At 38.8% G+C, this 23570-nt stretch overlaps 1 protein-coding gene across 16 annotated transcripts in view; it reads left to right on the plus strand.

Annotated features, from left to right (window-relative positions):
* The window catches only part of LOC111561429, a 263855-nt gene that overhangs the window by 127223 nt on the left and 113062 nt on the right, over positions 1 to 23570 (plus strand). The window lies entirely within an intron of this gene.

Consider the following 23570-nt stretch of genomic DNA (forward strand, 5'->3'; position numbering starts at 1 on the left):
CGTCCGACTTCACCCAGGTCACGATCTCGCGGTCTGTGGGTTCGAGCCCCGCGTCGGGCTCTGGGCTGATGGCTCAGAGCCTGGAGCCTGTTTCCGATTCTGTGTCTCCCTCTCTCTCTGCCCCTCCCCCGTTCATGCTCTGTCTCTCTCTGTCCCAAAAATAAATAAACGTTGAAAAAAAATCAAATCCAAATGAGATTTAAAAGATATCATAATGTCTACATCTGTCAGATTTCTTTCCCTTTTTCTGTTGGCTTCATTCTCTCCTCCTACAGATGGCTTCTCCATGGAAGCTTCTTTCCAGGGAGTGACAGGGAACACGGATGCAAGCAAATTCAGTTTATTTTGTCCTCACAGACACATTTTGCCGTGATGGTGATTCTTAACTGGGGTTCATTTTCCACTGCCAAGGGTTTTTGGCAATGTCTGGAAATATTTTTGCTTGTCACAATTGGGACTCATTACTGGAAATGCTAATATACATCCTAAAATGCATAGGACGGACCCCCCCCCCAACAACAAATAATTACCTATACTAAAAAGTTAACAGGGATGATATTGAAAAACCTTGTCATAGGTTATCTTTCCTGAAAGCACTGGTGGAGATGTTTGTAGGTGATTCTGATTGGCCCAGTTTTAGCCATGTGTCCACCTTGAGCTAATCAGAGTAGCCACAGTAACAACCCCTGGCTATACCACTGATAAGGTGCAGGGTCATATGTCCAACCCCATTTATACTACATAGAAGAGGGTGATCCCCAAGGGGAGAATAGATGCACATGACAAATTTGGTTTAAGGAGACAGGAGGAGAAGCGCTGACTCTTGACTGTTCAATAGTACTTAAAAGAAGGCGGATGATCTTGATCAGGACACATCTCCCAAGCAGCACATCAGGGCTTTATTATTCCTTCAACAGATGCTTACAGAAGGTCCAGTCTGTGTGGCCTCTGTGCCAAGTGCGGGGCCCACAGTGGTGAGCTTCAATGTCAATAGTACTCCACTATGGTGACCCTTGCAGATAATGGAGGAGGTAGGTATAAATAAACACCCACATAAAAGTGAAGTAAGTGGCAAGAAGGCAAAGTGCCCTGAAAGAGAGCAATGGGAATGACTTATCTTGGGTAGATGGGATGCTTGCTGTCTGGCGTTTGTGAGAGCAAAGACGATAACTTTGTGTTTGTGCAGAAATGTCAGCTGGTGGTTGCTGGTATGGACCAGGGTTAGCTCTAAGCTAGACAGATCCTCTTCAAACCATCATATGTTTTGAAAGGTGGTTCATTTTTTGTTTCTTTAAACTGGTTCTGCATGAGCCAGGAAAGAAAAGAGATGAAGCAAACTATCTCAATTTTTCCGATTTAGGAGAAGCTTGAAGGAAGACAGAACATTAAAAGTACATTGAGGAGGCCTAACCTAAGAACTACTAGCATGGGCCTATAACACCGTCTCTGAGCCTTGTTCCTGCATGGACAGCCTTGTCCCTGTTCCTTCCCATCCCTTAGGAGGACCATTGCTGGAAAAGGCTGGATTTAAGTGTGTGATGCTCTTTGCTTCAGCCAGAGAATGCCAATGTTAGTTGGGGATGAGTCAGAAAGGGAATGTGACTTTTTATTTATTTATTTTTCTAAATATTTATTCTTGAAAGAGAGAGAGAGAGAGAGAGCACGCTAGTGGGGGAGGGTCAGAGAGAGGGAGATACAGAATCGAAAGCAGGCTTCAGGCTCCGAGCTGTCAGCACCAGAGCCTAATGTGGGGCTTGGACCCACGAACCATGAGATCATCACCTGAGCTGAAGTTGGACACTTAACCTACTGAGCCACCCAGGTACCCCAGAACATGACTTTTTAAAAAATAATAGCTTTATAAAGGTCTTGGCAGATACCATAGTATTCACCCATTTAAATTTTATAACTCAATGGTTTTTAGTATATTCATAGGTGTATGTAAGTTGACTGTAAGTTAATTTTAGAGAATTTTCATCACCTCCAAAAGATTGCCCATCACGACATGTTCCCTTTTCTAGCACTAGGCAACCTCCAGTCTACTTTCTGTTCCTATAGATTTGCCTGTTCTGGACATTCCATGTAGATGGAATTATACAATATGTGGCCCTTTGCGTCTGGCTTCTTTTACTTAGCATGTTTTCAAGGTTCATCCACCTTGTAGCATGTGTCAGTACCTCATTCATTTTTATGGCTGAAATATATTTCATTGTATGAACGTTCCACATTTTATCCATTCATCTTTTGACAGACATTTGGGTTGTTTCCAGCAGTGATTTTTATTAATTAATTGTATGTGTCAGATGAGCAAAGGAAGTGGTAAGTCCAGATCTGTCCCTTAGTTTTGTTACTTGTGAGCCACACTGGCTGCAGGGTTGGAGAGAGAAATCTCCCCTGACTGCTGACTCAGGGCTTATTAGTACATTTCGGTCATTAGTGATTTTCCTTCCTCTCCTATCATGGACATCTGGATTTAGTTATGCCAACCACTAAGCCCTTTCCACAATTCTCTCGGTTTCTGTTTTGTCCTCACCTCTAACACTGTGGATTTATCATTGCTGGTGGTTTTGGCTTTATGAGCCGCTGACATACTTCTTTAAATGCTAGATAACCACTCCAGCAGTGCAGAGGTTTTCAGTACATTCTTGTATAATAAACTCCTACAAAGATGCCTCATTTTGTACTTAAAAGCTCTTTGACATTCAACAATGTCATTTAGTGTTAAGGATTCCTATAGGCATAATGTTTTTATAATTTGCAAAAACACACTGACATATCCCATCTGATTTTAATTCCTGTACTGAGAGGTAAGATGGTGGCCGTTACTGTTCTCATTTGGCACGGAAATGGAGGCTTGGAAGCCTGAGGCAGCCACAGCTTTGGCTCCAGAATCAAGTTTCCTGACCAACCCTCTCTTGCTCTTTTCTGAGGTCCCACAAGGGTTTCCACAGCGCAGTGCTAACCACAGCAAAATGTAGCAGAATTGGTCTGTGAATGACAAGCTGTCTGGTCCTGACCACTCTCCCTGTTACCTCAGCAGGAATCTTAAGAATTATCCTTCTTATCTGGAGGTAGCAGTGACATCTGTGTTCCTGCTTGCCTTTGCTGTGGTACCACAGATGTAGTTACGTCACTTAGTTTAAACAGGAGGGCGGTGAGGGGATCGGCATGGTCTTGTTGACTAGCTAATTACAGTGGTTGAGCACATGCTCTTATTTCTGTCGACGCACTGTGGGAGTGTGAGGACTGGAAAATGGTATGTCTGCAGGAGAGACAACAAGTGGGCTACAGGCAGAGGAGGGAGAGTTGCTCTTGGCGGTGTTTTGTTTGTTTAACATTATTGTGAGGGGTAAATGGTTTCTGATTTCAGTATGTTCCCATTAAATTGCTGCTGGAACACTAGGAGAGCATGCATAGCATGAATACATGTTTTGACCTTAAGTTTTAGTTTCTTTTTCCCCTCTAAGCCCAAGCTACTGTTAAATAATATTCTAGGAATTTCTCAGTGCTGTCTTGTCCATGAATCGTTGTTAATTGTTTTTCTTGTGAAGGGAGGCAAAGTTGGGAATAACCAATGTTGCCTTCTTGGTGATATCACTCTCCTAAATATGTAAATTAATATGTCTCTTATCTCTTTCATTTATCCTTCTCAACATCCCACAAAGCAAGTGGTAAAATTGTACCTATTCCCCCCTCTGCCTCACAAAAGACATAAAATCACAGAGAAAAATATCACCACCACCACCACCAAGCAACCAGAATACCAAGGAGTCTGGATGAGCATCCAGAAAAACAAGAATTGCCTCTGTTTGATCTAAGTGTATTCTGCCTGGGAAATTCCACAGCAGTAGGATTATGCCCTGTTGTTTGTTGCTACATCCTAAGACAGGGCCTGCCTAGCATGATGACTCTCATAGACCAGGCACTCTGTAAATGTTTGTGGAATGAATGAATCAGTGACATAGTAAGCTCAACAAATGTTTGATTGATTCCATCTTCTTTTCTCATGTTTAAAGTAGTTTCATCTCCTGGTGCACTTGGGTTGCTCAGTTGGTTAAGGGTCCTACTCTTGGTTTTGGCTTACGTCATGATCTCACGGTCATGATATCAAGTCCCACATCAGGTTCTGCATTGAGAGTGAAGCCTGCTTAAGATTCTGTCTCTCTGCCCCTCCCATGATCATTCTCTCTCTCTCTCTCTCTCTCTCTCTCTCTCTCTCTCAAAATAAATAAATAATTTTTTTTAAAGTAGTTTCATCTCCTTATGGAAATAGAAAAAGAACATATCCCTTGACCGTGAGAAATATAAAAAAATACGAAACTACTAGAGCAAGTGTAATCGTAATGTGGGATATGAGCAGCTGTGACCTCATTTTTGTTTTTCCCTCATATCATTTCTTTAGAATTTATTCAGTAGGGTGGTCTCTAGATGAAAACTCTGGAAGACCCCAATTTTTTTTCTTCTCACCTCTAAGTAATAGTGAAGTAGAAGAAAGCAAACAAGCAGAAATAGGAATTTGTCTTAAAGTTTTGCATAGAAAACTTCTGCATAATTATTTCAGAATAAAGCCAATGTAATGTACTTCATCTAAATAGGTTTTGAGCTATATTCTGAGACTGTATTGTCCAAGCCAGGTGGGTTGGAGTAATTCTGAAGTTGCCATATTCTTTCCCATGCAAGAGGAGAGTACATTTGATTTAGGATATCGTGGAAACTATTGAGGGCAAGAATCAAAGAATGGCTTTGATCCATGGTGTAGTCATTCCAGACCAGGTTTTCTATGAGGCATGCTGGACCAGAAATGGATCAGTCAGGGACAAAGAAGTCAGGGGCTTGGGCCCAGGCCAGTTATCTCTCCCAGTAGGGCTTCCCAAATGATAGTGTCCTAAGGAGCAGAGTAAAAGTGGGTTTGGTCAGTGTTTAAGCCCCTAGGATGTGATCCAGTGAGTAATATGTAAATCAGAAGTCTCCAGAAATTGGCTATACGTGAAATTAGGTAAGTAACAGAATCATGCTTCTGGATAATCTGTTGAATTTGGCGGAAAGTATCTAACCCACACTGAGTGGTATAAATTGGAGCGAGTTAAGGCTGTGGTTCCCAGGCAGGTTGAGCTCATTAAGGGCTTTAAGTCCAGGTGCTGGAAAGTGGGAGATAACTAGAAAGCCTTGGAAGGATTAAGGATTAGGAAGACATGGGTGCAGTGTGGGGGTAAAGGGGGGCTGTAATTCTAAAGGCCTGTGGAAGCCCTAAGTTCACTACATGTACACTGTATGTAGAATGGCAAGATTGATTCCAGACCCCATCTTCAGATGGGAATGATACCCCTGAACTTTCTGGGGACTTCCAAGGCTTCAGAATTGCAGGTAGGATGTGTTGAAACATAGTTGGAGGGGATCAGGACTGGTGACCCATCCCTTGGCCCTGTATTTTAGAAGCAGACCTCTTAGAAATGCCAACTCTGAGCTGAACATGTGCAACAGACTTCTCAAAAATCTAGGGTATTTGAATGGGTCTTGTAGCCTACATACCCCTGAAATACAAAACACAGAAGAAATCTTACTGTTGCAATAAAGACCTATAGCATCTTTTGATGAGATGACCTTTGGTGGGCTCCTAGGTAGCATCGGGATGGGTGCTGGTGACCAGAAAGACCAAGCCATGCCTGGAACTTTCAACCCGATCCCCGGAGAAGGGAGAGGGACAAAATATTGAGTTAATCGTTATGTGATGAAGCCTCTACAAAACTTCCTAAAGTACAGGGTTCAGAGAGCTTCCAGGATGGTGAACACTAGGAGGTACTGGGAGGAAATGCCCAGAGAGGGTATGGAACCTCCACACTCCTTCCCCACACCTTTCCCTATACATCTTTTGTACCTGGACTTTCCTGAGTTACGACCTTTGTATGAAATCATTAATGGTAAGTAACGGTGTTTTCTGGAGTTCTGTGAGCTGTTCAAATTATTGAACTCTTGGATGGGGTCATGGGACTTATAGCCAATTGGTCAGAAGTATAGGAGGCCCAGTTTTCCAACTGTCATCTGAAATGGGAGGGCAGTCTTGTGTGGGAATGAGTCTTTGACTTGTAGAGTCCATACTAATTCCAAGTAGTTAGTATGAGAATAAATTAAATTATAGGACGATTAATTGGTATTTGCAGAAAATTAGAGAATTTCTTGGTGTAGAAAAGCTACACATTTGGTGTCAGAAGTGTTGTGAGTAGAGAAACAAACAGGTTTTTCTTAACCTTCCAATGAAATTATTTGCTGTTTAATCCTTGTCTCAGTATCTACTTAAAAGAAATTAAGGTTGAGATAGATTTTAAAAAAAGAAAACAGCAGACTCTTTTTTAAAGATATTCCCTACCCTCAACACACACAAAATAGAAAATTAAAACAAAAATAGAGAATTTAGCGCCTGAAATGTAGCATGAGTATCTGATAGGCGTACAAGACATTTTTATCTGTTCTGTCTGTATATAGCCTCTGAAATGTAAAGGAGCATAGCCAGAGTGAAATATACTTGGAATGCTATCAAAAGAGGAAAGAGAAGAGAAATACATTAAAGGTAGTTGCTACAGAGCTGGCACTGAATCAGGTACTCTTCACATAAACTAATCTCATTGAAACCTCATATCCTTGGGAAGTAGATACTACTGCCTTTTCAACTGAAGACACTACTGTACCATAAGGCCAAGGAAGGGAGTGATTGTATCTTCCTTGCCATTGTAAATAGTTCTTATTACAGAGCCTGGGACATAATTAAAACCCAAAGAATATTTATTTAATGAATGAACAAGTGATTTTGAAGTAGCTTGTGCAGGATCACAGAGCAAGCAAGTTGCCAAATTTATATTCTCGCAGTTTCATTCAACAAAACTTTAGAAGTGGTGAGATCCCATCTAGATATGAGAGTTATTTGTAGAGAGAGTGACTTTAATAGTTATTTATAGAGCTGGGATTGTATCATGTCATGCTACTCAAGGAACAGTAACCTTCTATGGATTGCCTCAAACAACACTATAAAACTTTAACAAATACAGTAAGCCTGAACGAATTTCTTCTTGAGGTCTCAAGAAATAAAAGCTAGGACTCTATACTCTTTTCCGTAGGTTTAATGATATTTATAGGCAATTGAACAGAGTGTTAGTAGCATATTTATTGCCATTTCAGTGACAAACAATTTGCTGTGACTTTTTAATTAAGCAAATGTTACATCTTGATGAAAGATGTAGGCTCTAGGAAGAAAAAAAGGCTGAGTTGGAGAAATAAGAGGAGAAACTTGCTCATCACAAAGAATTTCTGGCATAGACATCCCTCATGCCATTTGGTATATGAGGAAGTGTAGGCTGCTCATTCTGAGTGGCTTTTCTCTATTCATCACATAACACTCATTCTTTTGCGATTAACCCAAATTAAAAGAACTGGCTCTTGAATGATAGAATTTGGGGTGCTCATGCTGGGTGGGAGGAATGATAGATGATACAAGAGGAGGCAGAGATCAGAAAACAGAGGGAAAAATGGGTTACTCAAGAGAGTGGACACTGCAGGGAAAGGACAGGCACAGCTCCCAAATCCATTGTAACTGACACATTTGTAACTGGAAACCAAACTCACTTCTACTATGAATGTGTACAGTTCACAAGGCAGTGGGTGTTAGAAGCAAACTTTGAGGTCTGATAGTCATTTCATAATGGGCTTACTTTGCCTGCTTGATACCAGGGAAGTGTAAAATATGCCAGCAGAATCCATAATTTCTTGATTTGGTAATTTGTTTCTCTCCTATCCAGCTGGGATCTCATCAACTCCAAAGCTTTGCTGAATGGTACCGTAAGGGAGAATGTAAACTTGTGAGCCTAAGGCTTATCATGGAATACTCTGTTTTGGGTTGGTTCATTCATTTTGCTCAACATAAAGAAAACAGTAACAGTTAGGGGATGGGCTGCATGATGGCCCACATTGTCTGAGGGCAAAGCGGGCTCAACTGGGGAGAAAAAAATATGCACTTTGGTTGCTCTTCTGGCCCCTCCACCATCAGTGTGATTCAGATTTTCTGTTTCTGCTCTGTATAATGTTCCTCCACCTTATGCTTTTGCTTACTGGTTTGCTTCTTCTGCTTTGTGATGAGAACCAAAACCATTCACAGAGCTGACTGTCTCCATAAGCATAACTTTACTATTTCAGGAGACTCTCCCCAGGAAGATAAAAGTTGTAAATAACTTTATTGTTCATTCCAGTAACTTCCTGAAAGGCCCATCAACTCTTCAATAGAATGTATCAAAAACCAGTTTGTGTGCATTTCTTAACTGGATTTTTTGTTTTTTGGGTGTTGAGTTTGATATGTTCTTTATAGACTTTGGATACTAACACTTTATCCGATATGTCATTTGCAAATAATTCTCCCATTCCAAAGGTTGCCTTTTAGTTTTGTTGACTGTTTCCTTCACTGTGTAGAAGATTTTTATCTTGATGAAATAACAAGAGGTCATTTTTGCTTTCGTTTACATTGCTTCCAGAGACGTGTCTGGTAAGAAGTTGCTATGGCCAGTGTCAAAGAGGTTGCTGCCTGTTTACTCCTCTAGGATTTTGATAGTTTCCTGTCTCACATTTAGGTCTTTCATCCATTTTGAATTTATTTTTGTGTGTGGTATAAGAAAGTGGTCCAGTTTCATTCATCTGCATTTTGCTGTCCAATTTTTCCCACACCATTTGTTGAAGAGACTGTCTTTTTTTCCACTGGGTATTCTTTCGTGCTTTGTCGAAGATTAGTTGACAATATAGTTGTGGGTCCATTTTTGGGTTTTCTATTTTGTTGCATTCATCTATGTGTTTTTGTGCCAGTACCTTACTAGCTTGATGAATACAGCTTTGAAATATAGCTTGAAGTGTGAAATTGTGATGCCTCCACTTTTGCTTTTCTTTTTTTAAGATTGCTTTGGCTATTTGGGGTCCTTTTGTGATTCCATATAAATTTTGGGATTGTTTGTTCTAGCTCTGTGAAAAATGCTGGTGGTATTTTGATAAGGATTGCATTAAATCTGTAGGTTGCTTTGGGTAGTATAGACATTTTCAACAGGATTTGTTTGTCCAATCCATGAGCATGGGATGTTTTTACAAAGAAGACATACAGATGGCTAACAGACATGTGAAAAGATGTTCAGCATCACTTACCACCAGGAAAATACAAATCAAAAACTACAATGAGATACCATCTTACACTTGTCAGAACGGCTAAAACTAATAACACAGAAAACAACAGATGTTGGTGAGGATGTAGAGAAAGGGGAGCCCTCTTGCACTGTTGGTGAGAATGCAAACTGGTACAGACCATCTAGAAAACAATCTGGAGTTTCCTCAAAAACCTAAAAATAGAACTACCCTATGACCCAGGAATTGCACTATTAGGTATTTACCTAACGGATACAAAAATACAGATTCGAAGGGATACAGGCACCTGATGTTTATATCAGCATTATCAACAATGACCAAAGCAAGGAAAGAGCCCAAATGCCCATCATCTGATAAATGGATAAAGATAAAAGGATAAATATTACTCAGCCACAACAAAGAATAAAATCTTTCCATTTGCAGTGACATGTACAGAGCTAGAATATATTGAGCTAAGCAAAATAAGTCAGTCAGAAAAAGACAAATACCATATGGAATTTAATAAATGAAGCAGATGAACACGGTGGAAAAAAGAGCAGGCAAACCATAAAACAGACTTTTAACTATAGAGAACAAGCAGCATTGCTAGAGGGGAGATAGGCAGGAGAAGGATTAAATGGGTTATGGAGATTAAGGAGCACACTTGTTGTGATGAGCACTGGTGTTATATGTAAGTGATGAATCATTAAATTCTACTCCTGAAACTAATATTACACTTTATGTTAACTAACTGGAATTTAAATAAAAACTTGAAACAGGAAAAAAAAAAACCAGAGGGACCCAAGACTCTTAGAACCCTTCCCCTCAAAATTCTCACCTAGTCATGTACACCACTCCTAAATTATTATATCGTAGTCCTGACTGACCCCTGAATTACGCCTCTCCCACTGATTAAAAGGACCCATCTTTTTTTTTTTTAATTTTTTTTCAACGTTTTTTATTTATTTTTGGGACAGAGAGAGACAGAGCATGAATGGGGGAGGGGCAGAGAGAGAGGGAGACACAGAATCGGAAACAGGCTCCAGGCTCTGAGCCATCAGCCCAGAGCCCGACGCGGGGCTCGAACCCACGGACCGCGAGATCGTGACCTGGCTGAAGTCGGACGCTTAACCGATTGCACCACCCAGGCGCCCCTAAAAGGACCCATCTTAAACTTAAAAATTTCAATCAACATCTTGACTTTGCTGTTCCCTTTTTATGACGCTACTAAAACTGTTGAGGTGATGTTCTCTCTCACTCAGTAGATAAGCCAAGTAGGTAAACAATAAACTCGTATTTCTCTTATTAGCAGGTCGTTTTGGTGATGTTTTGGGGAGCCCAATATTAACTGTCATCCATGTTGGACAGAGCTGACATATAAGGCCTCTTTATGGACTGATGGTCAGTTCAGGGATTTATTGCCTTTTGGTCAGGTCCCTCCCCCGGTCCAAAACACAAAGTCAGATAGTAAAATATGTGGTATAGCACATGGCCACACAAGTTTAAGGAATCAACTACAGCGACTTAAGCAAAAATCTCTGGGCAGGAACTCTTTAGAAGAGGGTTGTGGACATAGCAAGCATTCTCAGAGTGGACTCTGGTAGAGCTATAGAAGAAGAGAGTGGAGAACAAGGATGTAGTACTAACATCAGAGTTTAAAGATTGGGCCCACTTTTATCTGTTAGAAGCAATGGATACAACCAGCAAAGACCAGAAGGTGTCAGATGTTTGAGCTTCCTCCAGCATTTTATTTCAGCGACTCATGGTATCTACCAAGCTTGTCCCAAGGATTGTTGTGAGGATTCAGTAAGATAGTATACAGGAGGTTATTTTTTTAAATGTGTAAATAAAATAATATCAGGTACCATTCTTTATTTATCCACTCATTTATGAAATAGTCATCCAGTATTTACTGTATGTCAGAAATTGTGGTAGGCTTCGGGCACACAAACACAAATGAGTCTTCTATCCCTTCAGAAAGCTCATGGTCTAGAGGAAGAAATGGATGTAAAGACAAATCATTGAAAAATTGCATGTATGTCATGATAAAGGAATCTATAAAGTTTTACAAAAACATAGATAGATAATAGAAGTTTAAGATATCTGTACTTTCCGTATATTTTACTGAGCCTATTTTGTCCCATGACATATGTATTATTTCCTTCCTCTTCTAGATTAAGTAACTGAAGGGCTAGATAATGCAGGCAAATGATAGATCTGGCACTCAAAACTAAATATTCGAACTCAAAGTGTAGTTGTCCTCTCACCCAATATGTCAAGCTGCTTCACTTAGGATTAGGGGAAATTTGATCCAAGACTAGAAATCTAGGCGCTAATTAAAAAAAAAAAAAAAAGCATGTTTTGAAGAGAAATAACAAACTGTTCATGATGTAATTTAAATCAGAAATATCAGGAAGAACAGGATAGAAAACACCTCAGAAAATGAAACCCCAGTATCATGAAAAATTATGACTATTTAATATTATTTCATAGCCCTCACCTGCCTGTAGACACTAATGAGTTTACACTAACAGTAAAAACCCTTATTTCCCCCCCGGCCATGCTTATTTTCCATTTTATATAGAACTTAGGCTTTTTATGAAACGTGTTCCAAATATATTTTGGAGTTCGGGAGGTGCAAGGTTCTTATATATGTTCACCAGCTAGGATGATCCCACTAGGCACTGAGGCTAGACCCCTGTGCCAGGCTCATCACAGATGTGCTCAAGCCATTTCTGGGCCCCAGGAAGGCTCTCTGTCATAATCTGCAAAGGAGTCTTAAGGAAGTGGTGTCTGGGCCCCAGTGTGTCAGAGTATAGTGAAGTTGCTTTTACAGTCTTTATTCACAGCATCCACCCCATACCCTCGTAGGGCTCAGATAGTGATCGAATAGGCAAGTCCACTGCACAGTGTGTGATGCACCATCCCTTCCTCCACCCCTCAGAGCTTTCTCACCAGATCAGGCTTATCATGGGCACTCCTTCAGGAGAGTTCCCTCCTGAAGGCTTCCCAATATTCCTCCAAATAAGGTTCTGGAGGACAGGTCTCTGAAGTTGCAGAAATAAACCCCAGCTACATCTGAATCACCCATGGATTCAAGTGTTCAGACTCTGCTTGTATTTCATTATGATTAGCATGGGGTGCCAGTATCATGAAGGCAGAGAGGGAGAGGTCCTCTTTATTATTTTCTATATTATGTACATTTAAAATATTAATTTTATAAACAGGAAAGATTTAAAGAAAAAACACAAAGAACATAGACTATTAGAACCAGCAATTTGAGAAGGTTATAGATTTTTGAAATAGGATGATTTGTCATCCCCTGGGGAGACTGAAATATGATCCTTCTAATGAACTGAATGACCTCTTTGTCTTAGGCTTCTATGAATCACCTGACTCTTTTCTTTCTTTGACTTGTATCTAACCCAGAGACAATAGGAGTCTACGAATTATTGAACATTGAAATTGCTGAAACACTGACATTAGGGCTTCTGTGAGTTTCAGATTGTAATGGCTTCTGTATAGATCTCATTTAACTGTGGTTGATAAAAAAAAAAAGCAGTATTCACTTTAATCAAAGTTGTTTGTAATTTAGGAAAAGAATTATAAGCCAGGGTAGCTTGACACAGATGTAAATTCTCCTCACTGAGCTTAGCCAAACTCACATTTGCTTCAAGGCCTGCAGCTATACAATAGAGGTTTCTTTCAGCGTTATTTTAGTAAATTTCAATGAAAAATTGTCAAGTATAACAAAACATTCTTGGAAAGACAGGAGGAATCTGTGGCATTTCACTTGACACATTAAAAGAACTAATGAGCTTTGCTACTGATAGAGAATTTTTACATTCTTATTTGCTTCAAAGAATGATACTCAGTTAATAATTCTTAAACACTTACATCTTTTCCATTTTTGTTTTTCCTGCTTGGTGCCAGTGTTTTCTTGGCTAGTACTGGAATCTACTGAATAGGCTGGCTCTACATTTTATCCACATATTCTATGGATCTGGTGGTTCTGAATCCAAGTCACTTGAATAGTGATGGGGACCAAATGTTCCTGAAAATATAAATATTTTATATAACTAGATATTGCCAACAAATAGAAAAAAGAAAGGCTGATGTGGGCCAGAGCAGTACTCATAGGCTGTATTCCTGCCAAGTTGAATGTATGCATAGCCAGAAAGGACCAAAATCCTTTGGTAAGCAATACTCATAGATGAGGCATAATATTTTAGTATCAACCAATTTTAACCATCCTGTTAGTAGTTTCTTTTAATTCTGGTAGGTCTTCTCCCATTTATATCGAATCAGAGACATCAATTTCCTCTGGGAAGGAGTATTACCCAGAGAAAAAAGTGAGGAAGCAATTCTCAGGTTTGAGTTTCAAAATGGGCCTTTTTTCCAGTTTGAAAGAAAAAATTTTGATTTCAAAAGACTGAATTTTGAACATCAAAAGCTAAGATCCTGAAAGACTCAGTGCTTGAAACTTTTGCCATTAACACATTAGATTGGAAGGAATGCATGTGGATGTCAGAGCTGCTTTCCTTGTTGGAGAGGAACTAAGGATCCTACAGACAGGGGAGAGAAGAGAATTAGAAGGCAAGACAGTTCAGTACCACCGAGTTTCTCTGAGAAAGGGTCCTGTGCTCTGACTCCCAGGTGGAGTTGAGGCCAGGGGTGAAGATCAGAGGCATATGTGTGTTCCAAACCATATATAGATTTGGGTTTCTGACAACAGTCAGGATGTGTGCTTTGCTTTCTAATTGAAGGCAGGCCAGGTGTCAAGCATCTAAAAATGGTGCAGCATCCACAATGGCATGGCAGCAGTAGAGTAGGGATGGATAGATGAAGCATCTAGGCAGATGGTCTGAGGGAGCCAACAGAGCCCCTTTGGGCTATTGTGAATAATGTGGCAATGAACATGGGAGTGTAGGTATCTCTTCCAGATAGTGATATCATTTCATTAAGATATTTACCCAGAAGTAAAATTGCCAGATCATATGGTAGTTCCATTTTTAAGTTTTTGAGGAATCTCCATACTGTTTCCCATATGGCTTATACCAGTTTACATTTCCATCAGCAGTGTTCACGTGTTCCTTTTTTCCCACATTCTCACCAATACTTGCTCTTGTCTTTTGGATGAAAGCCATCCTAACAGGTGTGAGGTAGTATCTCACTGTGGTCTTGATTTGCATTTCTTTGATGATTAGTGATGTTGAGCACCTTTTCATGTACCTGTTGGTAATTTGTATGTCTTCTCTGAAAAATGTTTATTTATTCAGGTCCTTTGCCCATTTTCAATTGGGTTATTTGTTCTTTTGCTATTAAGTTATGTAAATATTTATATATTTTGGACATTAACCCCTTGTTGGATATATGGTTTAAAAATGTTTTCTCCCATTCTGTATGTTGCCTTTTAATTTTATTTAGTTAGTTAGTTAGTTACTTATTTTTTCTGTAAAAACTTTTTAGTTAAATGTATACTAACTTGTTTGTTTTGCTTTTTATTGCCTATGTTTTTGGTGTTATATCCAAAACATTGTTCATGAAACCATTGTCAGAACATTTTTCCCTGTGTTTTCTTCTAGGAGTTTCATGTTTTCTTCTAGGATTTCAGGTCTTATAGTTAAGTCTTTAATCAAGTTTGAGTTAATTGTTGTGTATGATGTAAGATAGAGGTCCAGTTTCATTCTTTGGTATGTGAATGTCCAGTTTTCCCAACACCACTTATTGAAGAGATTATCCTTTCTTCATTGTGTGTTTTTAATGACCTAATCAAAGATCAGTTGACGGGTGTGTTTATTTCTGGGCTCTTGATTCTGTGCTATTGGTCTGTGTCTGTTTATATGCTAGTACAATACTGTCTTGATTACTATAGCTCTGTAATACAGTTTGAAATCAGGAGGTGTGATGCCTCCAGCTTTGCTCTTCTTTCTCAGGATTGCTTTGGCTATTCAGGGTCTTTTGTGGTTCCATACGAATTTTAGAGTTGTTTTTTCTATTTCTGTGGAAAATTGCCAAATTGGAATTTTGGTAGGGATTGCACTGAATCTATAGATCACCTTAGGTCATTTTAACAATAGAATTTTAACAATATTAACAATATCAACAATACTGTTATTAACAACTTTAACAATATTGTTTTTTTACTTTATTTATTTTTAAAGAGAGAGAAAGCATACAAGCAGGGGAGAGGTGGGGGGGGGGGAGAGGGAGGGAGAGAGAGAATCCCAAGCAGACTCCATGCTTTTAGCATGGAGCTCAATGTGGGGCTCGATCCCACATACTGTGAGATCATGACCTGAGCTGAAATCAAGAGTGGGACGCTTAACTGACTGAGCTACCCAGATGTCCCAATTTTAACCATATTATTAATCTAGCCCATGAACACAAGATATCTTGCCATTTGTTTTCATCTTCCTCAATTTCTTGCAATTTCTTGTTTTGTAGTTTTCAGTATATCGATCTTTCACTTCCTTGGTTACATTTATTTCTAAGTATTTTATTCTTTTAATGTAATTGTGAATGGGATTCTTTTCTTAATTTCTCTAATAGTTCATTGTTACTGTATAGAAACATAACTGATTTTTGTATATTAATTTTGAATCCTTTAACTTTTCTGAGTTCATTTGTTCTAAAATTTTTTGGTGATCTTTAGGGTTTTCTATATAAAAGATAAAGTCATCTGCAAAGAAAGACAGTTTTACTTCTTCCTTTCTGATTTGAATGCTTTTTATTTCTTCTCTCTCTCTCTCTTTTTTTTCTCCCTAAGTGCTCTGGCTAGGACAGTATTATGTTAAGTAATGGGAATCCACCATCAGAGATGCCTGCTCCAGTGACTCTCATTGCTTTTTCATTTTGTTGATAGTTTCCTTTGCTGTTGAAGTACATCCCATCTATACCTAATTTGTTGAGAGTTTTTAATCATAAAACGACGTTGAATTTTGTCAAATGCTTTTACTGCACCTATTGAGATGTTCATTTAATTTTTATCCTTTGTTCTGTCGATGTGGTATATCACATTGATAGATTTATGTATATTGAACCATCCATGGATCCCAGGAATAAGTCGCATTTGATCATGATGTATGATCCTTATTTATTTTATTTTAATTATGGTACAGTTAACATACAGTATTATATTAGTTTCAGGTGTACAATGTAGTGATTCAATAATTCTATGTATTACTTATTGTTCATCAATATAAGTGTACTCTTTTTTTTTTAATTTTTTTTTTCAACGTTTATTTATTTTTGGGACAGAGAGAGACAGAGCATGAACGGGGGAGGGGCAGAGAGAGAGGGAGACACAGAATCGGAAACAGGCTCCAGGCTCTGAGCCATCAGCCCAGAGCCGGATGCGGGGCTCTAACTCACGGACCGCGAGATTGTGACCTGGCTGAAGTCGGACGCTTAACCGACTGTGCCACCCAGGCGCCCCTATAAGTGTACTCTTAATCCTTGTCACTGACTTCACCCATTCCCCTCCTTGCCTTCCCTCTGACTACTATCATTTTGTTTTCTATAATTAAGAGTCTTTTTGCGGGGGGATGAGGTGCTTGGATGCCTCAGTCAGATATGCATCTGATTATTGACTTTGGCTTAGGTCATGATCTCACTGTTCATGGGTTTGAGCTCCATGTGGGGCTCTTCGCTGACAGTATGGAGCCTGCTTGGGCTCTCTCTCTGCCATTCCCTTCTCTCTCTCTCTCTCTCTCTCTCTCTCTGTCAAAAAAGAAGCTTTCAAAAAAAAAGCGTCTATTTTTTGGTTTGTCTCTTTCTTTCCTTTGTTTGTTTGTTTTGTTTGTTAAATTCCACATATGAGTGAAATCACATGGTATTTGTCTTTCTCTGACGGACTCATTTCACTTAGTATTATACTTTCCAGATCCATCCATGTTGTTGCAAATGGTGAGATTTCATTCTTTTTTATGCCTGAATAATATTCCTTTATATCTATCTGTCTATCTATCTATCTATCTATCTATCTATCTATCCATTTATCTATCTATATATCTCACATCTTCTTTGTCCATTCATTAATGAACATTTGAGCTACTTCCATAATTTGGCTATTGTAAATAATGCTACAGTAAACATAAGGATGCATATATCCTTTTGAATTAGTGTTTTTATATTCTTTGGATAAACACCGATTAGTGTGATAACTAGATCATATGGTAGTTCTTTTTTTAATTTTTTTTGAAGAATTCCATGTTGTTTTCCACATGATGTATGAGCCTTTTAATGTGCTATTGAGTTTGGTTTGCTAATATTTTGTTGAGGATTTTTGCATCTATGCTTATCAAGGATATTGGCCTGTAATTTTCTTTTCCTGTATTGTCCTTGTCTGACTTTGGTATCAGAGTAATGCGTGTCTCATAAAATGAGTTTGGAAGTATTCTTTCCTCTTTAATTTTTCAGAATTGTTCCAGAAATATTGGTATTAATTCTTTAAATGGTAGAATTCACCATGAAGCCATTGGGTCCTTGGCTTCTTGTTGTAGTTGGGAAGTTTTTGATTGATTCAATGTATTTATTCATTATTGCTATGCTCATAGTTTTTCTTCATGATTCAGTCTTTGTAGGTTTTATGTTTCTAGGAATTTATCCATTTCTTCTAGGTTATCTAATTTGTTGGTGTATATTTGTCATAGTAGTCTTATATGATCATTTGTACTTCTGTAGTATCAGTTAAAATGTCTCTTTTTATTTCTAATTTTATTTATTTGAGTCTTCTCTATTTTTTTAATTAGTGTAGCTAAAGATTTGTCAGTTTTGTTTACCTGTTTTCAAAAAAAATAGCTCTTAGTTTGACTGATCTCTTTTATTGCCTTTCCTTGAGAACTTTCTTTTTACTTAATGTAGGTTTTTATTGCTATAAACATCCCTTTTAGAAATGGTTTTGTTGCATCACATAAGTGTTGTGATGCAGGAGTATATTGTTTAATCTCTAAATTTTCCACCTGCTCATTTATGTTTTTATACCATTGTGGTTGGAAACGGTGCTTGATATGATTTCAATATTCTTACATTTGTTAAGATTTGTTTTGTGACCTAATGTGATTTATCCTGGAATGTTCTATAAGTGCTTGAGAAGAATGCATATTCTCCTGCTTTTCGATAGAATGTTGTGCGTGTGTGTGTGCGTGTGTGTATAGTCTAATTGTTTTAATGTGTATTTCAAGTCCAATACTTTGTTATTGATTTTTTGTCTGATTTATTCATTGTAGAAAGTGGGGTATTCATGTCCCCAAATATTATTCTATTGCTGTTTTTTCTTTCTTTAGATCTAATATGTTTAGGTGCCCTGATGTTGGGTGCATAAATATTTAAAATTATTATATCCTCTTAATGAATTGATCCCTTTATCATTATATAATGGCCTTCTTTGTCTCTTGTTGCTATTTTTGACTTAAAGTCTATTGTGTCTGATATAAATATAGCTACCCCTGTTCTTATTTGGTTTCTATTTGCATGGAATATCTTTGTCCATCCCTTCTCTTTCAGCCTGCTTGTTTCCTTAAAGCTGAAGTGAGTCACTTATAGTCGGGTCTTGTTTTTTTTAATCTATTCTGCAACTCTTTATCTTTTGATCGAATAATCTAATCTGTCTACATTTAAAGTAAATATCGATAGGAAAGGAAATATTGATAGGAAAAGTGACATCTTATTAATTGTTTCCTGGCTATTTAAGAGCTCCTCTGTTCCTTTCTTGTGTTCTTCCTTTGTGACTTGATGATTTTCTAGAGTGGCGTGCTTTGGCTCCCTTCTCTGTCTCTTTTGTGGACCCACTGTAGGTTTTGCTGCATGGTTACCATAAGGCTTATATGATACATCTCATAGTTATAACAGTCTCTTTTAATCTGTTAACAGCTTAACACTTATCTCATACAAAACCTCCACCCTTTTACTCCCCTCTGTTTTGTCTTTGATGCCATAATTTTTATCTTTTTATATTGTGTATCTGTTAACCAATTCTTATAGCTATAGTTATTTTTTAAATATTTTTGTCCTTTAACTTTTATACTAAACTTTTATACTAAACTTTTATACTAAAGTTCTGTGGTTAACACATCAGCATACTACAGTATTAGAGTATTCTGAATTTAAGTATGTAATTGCCTTACCAACATGCTTTATATTTACTTGTTTTTATGTTACTAATTAGCATCTTCTCATTTCAGTTTGAAGAACTCCTTTTGGCATTTTTTTTTTGTAATGCAGGTCTAGTGGTGGTAAACTCTGTCAGGTTTTGTTTGTCTGGAAAAGTCTTTATCTCTGCTTCATTTCTGAAGGACAGCTCTGCTAGTGAAAGTATTATGGGTTGGATTTTTTTTTCTTTCAGCAATTTGAATATATCATCTCACTCTCTCCTGGCCTGCACAATTTCTGTTGAGAAATTAAAGGGTTCACTGGCATCTCTGGCCCAGTCCTGACCCAGCTGGATCCCATCTACCCACCTTTCCAGCTGATTCTGTGCAGAATCCATCGGAGCCAGAGTTGAATGTCACCCTGGTCTTTTCCAAGAGCACTTCAACTCCTTGGCTCTGAATCTCCCTGCCCCCAACCTGCACCTGCTCTTTCTCTGAGGGGATGCTGCTAGCTTGCTTTGTACTACCCACACTCCAGAATCAGCAGTCTTGAGACCTCTTTCCTCTGGTACTCAAGCCAGGCCTCCTCCAGAGGAGACCCAGGGTGATCACCTAAGGCCAGGTGGGGACGCAGGGGCACCTACTTGGGGGAATCCTATGTGGACTTTATGGCTTTCGGGAATAAGATTATCATGAATGTGGAAAGAGGATTACAGCGCACCTAAGGAAGACATAAACAATGATACATTATGAAGATGCAGAGCTCTAAAACAGAAAAGAGAAGAACTGGGTCTGGTTCTGTAAAGGTAATATTAATCACACGAATGTATGAGAATTTAGTTTTTATGGCTGATTACCACATGTACTAACATTTATGTATATAGGTAACTTGTGACCAGTTAATTTTATTGTTCTATTGGGTTGCGCCATTACACAAATAATAATGGTAATAGTAAGTTTTTATTTGCTGAGCTCCTTCTAAATGCCAAGCGCCATGATAATCACTTTATATAAATTATTTTCTTTGGTTTCATGCTCTGTGTTTCTAGTCTTCAGTTGCTCATTGAATATGGTCACTATTTTTTTTTTTTTAATTTTAAGAGACGTGAACTACACTTTGTAAAATATTGGCTGGTTCCTAAAGCCCTGGAGGTCCTGAGGACAGACTAATTTTATTCATGGTTGGCATTTATCAGAAATTTGCTGTTCAATTTATATTGGTCATACCAACAAAAAAAATAGTTCTGTTTGTGTGGGAATTCCTCCAAATTCTTCTTAGCTTCTAGGAGAAAACAATGAGAGGACAAGTTTAATGAGAGCTGGCTTATAAGCATTTCCTCTTCTCTCCTCCCCCATGCCTATTCCTCCCCCTCCCCTCTTCTCCCCTTCTCTCTGTCTCCTCTCTCTCTACTAAGTCTGGCAATGCCCATTAAAATAGTTGTAGGTGTAGTGTGGGGACATTTGGGAAGGGGGGCATCTATAAACACAAGCAGAAAGGTATCGTGCTTCCTCACATTATTCTGAGAAAGGACAGAAATTACCAATTTTAAGTTTTACTATATTCTAGGAGGGCACATGTTCCTCTGTGGGCATCCAGCCATGGTGCACTGGAAATCTAAGATTGAATTTAGTTGAGCCTCACTGGTTCTGTTAACGAAAAGAATCATACAAAAGGTCTCTGGGACACGCTGTTTTCTTCATGGGTCAGGAATTGGTTCTACTGTGTATGTGATGGGTTGAACATTGGACAGAATCCCGTGGAAGGTTTGTGATCCAGAGGATTGTGTTTCAGAATGCAATTTCTGTTCACTGAACTTTATGAAAAAGAAAGACACTGCAAAATGATGGTATGAAAGCTAGAAATTCATGGGCGTGAGCACTGCTCTAATGGCACATTAAAGCTTGATGGAGCTTTCAAGAAAATGTAAAGATGTGAACAGAGTTTACATTCAAGAGAAAAAGACATTTGGGGCACCTGGGTGCCTCAGTCAGTGGAGCATCTGACTTCAGCTCAGGTCATGACCTCACAGTTTGTGAGTTCGAGCCCCACATTGGGCTCTCTGCTGTCAACACAGAGCCCACTTAGGATCCTCTGTCTACCTCTGTCTTTGCCTCTCCCCTCCTCTCTCTCTCTCTCTCTCTCTCTCTCTCTCTCAAAAATAAACAAATATTGAAAAAAGAAAAAAAACATTTGAGAATAAAATGTACAATATTTTATGGACCATTTATAGTGATTTGATGTCAATTCATTTTGGTGAAGAGTTACAATAAGCAAATCCTCTTTATCATGTTCTAAGAGGTAGAATCCTAGTTTTAGGAATAACTGGTTAACAGCTCCACTCTTCAGCTTTCCTTCTATCTCTCGTCATTCGAAGGACAGTGGGCATAGTAGAAATATTCAGGGTAAGAGAGTTGGATTGTAGTTTATACTCTGTCACACATAGGAGATGTGCCATGAGTCTTAGTCTTCCTAATTATAAAATTGAATAGTTGGATTATATATTCTCAAAGGTTTCTTTTACCTCCAAAATGTGGTTCAAAGTGCCCTTGTAATGACATGCAGCTTTGTTCTCACTTTTTAAAGCTATAATGAGTGAACTATTCTGGCAGAATTTTGTCGAAAGGAGATGTTGCCTTTTTCAAAGACGTGGTTTTGATCACTTGTTTGAGGACCAGCCCATTGCTGGCCCATTATGTTGATGTCAAATGGAAGACTGAGGCCACATTAAGTCTAATTTGTTGTTGAAAGAAAGCAAGTTCAAAGCTATGTCCCCAAATAGTCAAATTCTGTTTGTAATATCTTGCAAAAGCCACTCAGATAAATGAAATTTATATTTTGAAGAATACTGGGTTATTTTGCATAACCTTTGATTTCACACATTTCTCTTCCATAATGTGTCAGTAGATTTTGTATTGATATAAAAATTTAGTTCTATCATTTTTTTTTCTAAGTTTGAAGTGAATGTAGCTTTCCAGGTTTCTTTATTTTGTCAAGATAAAGTGAAATAAATCTTTGAGTACTAACTTTCCTTTTTCAGTTAACACATCATTTCTACTTAACACTTCCTTTTCCCAGGGCCGTGCTTGTACCAATCCCTCACCAGATGATTTCTTGAAAGGATTCTTGGCTCCAGGGCTATAGTGATACCTCCCAGGCCTCTAGGGGAGCAGGATGCATCTGGGCATTCTTGGTTTGCCCTCTTTTCACTCACCTAAGCTCTTATCAATTCCTTTCTTTCCTTCTTTCATACATCTCAAATGGACTATACACTTCTCTTCATCTATACTCCTTCCACCCTCATCCCAGCCTTCATCATCTCTCACCTGGACAATAGCCTCCAGATTTGTCTCTCTGTTTCCAAGCTTTTTTTTTTTTTTTTTTTTTATAGTAGGCTTCATGCCTTGAACTCAGGACCCTGAGATTAAGAGTCACATGCTCTACTGACTGAGCCAGGCTGGTGCCCTCTGCTTCCAAGCTTATGCCCCCTGGTCCAGTCTCCACATAGCAGCTCTATTGGTCATGCAGGTTGAGTCATGCCACTAACCTTTCTCCCATCCTTTGGAGTCTTTCTTTTGCATACAAATAAAATTTCAACTCCCAAGACTATGACTGTGGTAAACACTGTGATGTCCTGCCCAGATTCCTCTTCAAAGAAAGATTTGTTGCCCTCGTTACTAGAAATGCTGTTGTTAGATGCCTTCAACTGTCAGACCTTCAGGAATGGCTTCAGCTTCCTGAAGGTGCATTGCCCAAGGTCCTGTCCTTCCTCGAGTGGTCCATAGCTGCTGACAGGTGCATGCAGGGGTAAAAAGGCTTGGCTGTCTTGGCCCAGCTCTGGATTACCCTGTGGGACTATTCTGACTCCACATGGAGTTAGCTGCAACTGTCCTTTGGCCTTACTCTTAGCTCCCTTCTTGCTCTGCTCCATCTTGCTTACTTTCTTCCCCTCTTCTGCAGGTGTTGATCTAAAGGAAACTCTTTAATAAATATCTGGAAGCTAAATTCCACCTCAGAACCCAAATTGCAACAAAGGCCTATAATGCCCTGTATTATCTGGTCCTTGCCTACTTGTCCAACTTTATCTTGTGCCACTGGTACCCTGGCACATTGCTCGCCAGTCTACTTTCAATTCTTGGATTGTTCATTCCTACTCAGGATCTTTGTACCTGATGTTTTCTCTTTAGGGAAGCTCTTCTTCCAACAATGTCTAATTCTTGCTTATCTGTTCTCACCTTAAATGTCACCCCCTCTGAGAAGCCTTCCCTAGCCCTGCCCCCCACTATCATCACTAAACTAATAATATAAATTAGATTGTTTCTCCTGTTTTTTTTAGT

The sequence above is a fragment of the Felis catus genome, chromosome A1, assembly GCF_018350175.1.
Source record: "Felis catus isolate Fca126 chromosome A1, F.catus_Fca126_mat1.0, whole genome shotgun sequence".
NCBI lineage: Eukaryota > Metazoa > Chordata > Mammalia > Carnivora > Felidae > Felis > Felis catus.